Here is a 3,556-nt window from a genome sequence, read left to right as displayed (position 1 = left end):
CGATAAAGAAGCCTTTGCCTTTACCAAAAGAAGCAGACGACATGCGCGTGATGTCACGGGTTGTGTAGCTGCTCACATCCTCACATTGTTTACAATCATGGCCACCAGCAGCGAGAGCGATTCAGACCGAGAAAGCGACGATTTCCCCATTAATTTGAGCGAGGATGAAAGATTCAAGGATGAGGAAAGCCAGAGTGAAGGACTAAATAAATAAAAAAAGACAGGGCAGTGGGAACGATTCTGATGTTATTAGACAAATATATTAGGATAATTCTGGAAAATCCCTTATCAATCAATCAATCAATGTTTATTTATATAGCCCCAAATCACAAATGTCTCAAAGGACTGCACAAATCATTACGACTACGACATCCTCGGAAGAACCCACAAAAGGGCAAGGAAAACTCACACCCAGTGGGCAGGGAGAATTCACATCCAGTGGGACGCCAGTGACAATGCTGACTATGAGAAACCTTGGAGAGAACCTCAGATGTGGGCAACCCCCCCTCTAGGGGACCGAAAGCAATGGATGTCGAGCGGGTCTAACATGATACTGTGAAAGTTCAATCCATAGTGGCTCCAACACGGCCGCGAGAGTTCAGTTCAAGCGGATCCAAGACAGCAGCGAGAGTCCCGTCCACAGGAAACCATCTCAAGCGGAGGCGGATCAGCAGCGTAGAGATGTCCCCAATCGATACAGGCGAGCGGTCCATCCTGGGTCCCGACGAGCGGTCCATCCTGGGTCTCGACTCTGGACAGCCAGTACTTCATCCATGGTCATCGGACCGGACCCCCTCCACAAGGGAGGGGGGGACATAGGAGAAAGAAAAGAAGCGGCAGATCAACTGGTCTAAAAAGGAGGTCTATTTAAAGGCTAGAGTATACAGATGAGTTTAAAGGTGAGACTTAAATGCTTCTACTGTGGTAGCATCTCGAACTGTTACCGGGAGGGCATTCCAGAGTACTGGAGCCCGAACAGAAAACGCTCTATAGCCCGCAGACGTTTTTTGGGCTCTAGGAATCACTAATAAGCCAGAGTCTTATCTGCCTATTGTGTTACTAGTGTTTTAGTGGGATTATATAGTCGCACCTGTACAGCCTGAAAGTCGGAGGGGTTTGGCCACGGGTGTGGTGACCGCCAGTGTCTCCGAGGGAAGCCACGTTTCTCGGGCTGAGTTTTTTTTTGTTTTTTTTTTTCCCTCCAACAACGGCGGAAGCATCCGACGGTCGGGGGCGGCCGGTGGGAGGAGGCAAGAGGGTCGCAGTTGCCTCTTTGACAGGTGCAGAAAGAACGACGCAAGCTCTCCGCTCATGTCTACGGTAAGAGCTGACTTATTACCACCATTATCTCACCGAAACCTGCCGGTTGACATGTGGTAGGGAACCACGTTCGCTTGACCGCTCTGTTCCATAGTAAAGCTTCACCGTCATCTTTCGGGAATGTAAACAAGGAAACGCAGACTGTGTTTGTGTGGCTAAAGGCGGCCGCAATACACCGCTTCCCGCCTACGTCTTTCTTCTTTGACGTCTCCATTATTAATTGAACAAATTGCAAAAGATGCAGCAGCACAGATGTCCTCTACAATCATCATACCGCGACGTTTTAGCATGATACTTCCGCGGGAAATTCAAAATTGCAATTTAGTAAACTAAAAAGGCCGTATTGGTGTTGGAATGTTAATATTTCATCATTGATATATAAACTATCAGACTGCGTGGTCGCTAGTAGTGGGTTTCAGTAGGCCTTTAAGGACCTGGCCTTTTCTCCTCCCAATATATTGCTGGGTTTTGTGGCCAAAATAGCTTATCTGACCACAGAACTTTCCTCCAGAAGGTTTTATTTTTGTCCATGTGATGCCAAGCTTCAAGTGCAATGTGTATTTGTCATAATGCGTGCCTTGATGTTTTAATGTTTGATGTTTGCATAACTGCAGGCTTGTTACACCAGGCTCCATCCCAAAAAATAAATGTGTCCTCTACATATTAAAATGTAATGTTTTCTTTTTTAAAGGAAGTTCACAGATTATGGACAAAGTAACGAGGGTTTTGGGAACTAGCCATGTGGAACACTGTAAAAGAGCCTATTTTTGCTGAGTAAGAATTATGCTGTTCTGAGAAACCCAAAACCAGTGAAGTTGGGACGTTGTGTAAATAGTAAATAAAAACACAATACAACAATTTGCAATTCCTTTTCAACTTATATTCCATTGAATAGACTTAACGTTCCAACTGGAAAACTTTATTTTTTGCAAATATTAGCTCATTTGGAATTTGAAACCAGCAACATGTTTCATATAAGCTGGCACAAGTGGCAAAAAAGACAGAGAATGCTCGTCAAACACTTTTTTGGAACATCCCACAGGTGAACAGGTGGGTGTCATGTTTGGGTTAAAAAAAAAAAAACAGCTTCCATGAAATGCTCAGTCATTCACAAACAAGAATTGGGTGAGGGTCACCACTTGGTGAACAAATGCGTGAGCAAATTATCCAACACTTTGTGAACATTTCTCAACTAGCGATTGCAAGGAATTAAGGGATTTTACCATCTACGGTCTGTAAATACATCAAAAGGTTCAGAGAATCTGGAATAATCACTGCACTTAAGCAGCAAGCCCATGATTTTAGATCCCTCAGGTGGTACTTCATCAAAAAAGCGACATCAGTGTGTAAAATATATCACCACGTGGGCTCAGGAACACTTCGGAAAACCACTGTCAGTAACTTCAGTTGGTCTGTAAATTCAAGTTAAAACCCTACCATGCAAAGCGAAAGCCATTTATCAACAACACCCAGAAACGCATCTAAGATGGGCTGATGGAAAGTAGAAAAGTGTTCTGTGGTCTGACTAGTCCACATTTCAATTCTTGGGGGGAAATATTCGACATCGTGTCATCCATTCAGACTGTTATCGACGCAAAGTTGAAAAGCCAGCATCTGTGTTTATATGGGGGTGCATTAGTGCCCAAGGCATGGGTAACTTATCAGTGTGTAAAATATATCACCACAAGGGCTCAGGAACACTTCGGAAAACCACTGTCAGTAACTTCAGTTGGTCTGTAAATTCAAGTTAAAACCCTACCATGCAAAGCGAAAGCAATTTATCAACAACACCCAGAAACGCAGCCGGCTTCACTGGCCCCGATTTCATCTAAGATGGGCTGATGGAAAGTAAAAAAGTGTTCTGTGGTCTGACTAGTCCACATTTCAATTTTTTGGTGGAAATATTCGACATCGTGTCATCCGGACCAAAGGGGAGGCGAACCATTCAGACTGAATGAATGGTTTATTTTGAGCCATGCAAACAAAACAAAAGAATGACATAAAATACAAAAGAAATATATATATATATACATTATTTTTACACCTAAATAGAAAACATTACATGTGACTAATCATTTGTAAATGTCAAGATTGGCTCAAAAGGGAGTGGGAAGAAGTAAACTTATTTGGTCCCACCCCTATAAATATACAATATATATATATATACACAATATATAATACAATAATATATATAATATAATTCAATTCAGTGGTTGCTGCATAGATGCTATAAATT

The sequence above is a fragment of the Nerophis ophidion genome, linkage group LG23, assembly GCF_033978795.1.
Source record: "Nerophis ophidion isolate RoL-2023_Sa linkage group LG23, RoL_Noph_v1.0, whole genome shotgun sequence".
Taxonomy (NCBI): domain Eukaryota; kingdom Metazoa; phylum Chordata; class Actinopteri; order Syngnathiformes; family Syngnathidae; genus Nerophis; species Nerophis ophidion.
This window is presented reverse-complemented; position numbering follows the sequence as displayed.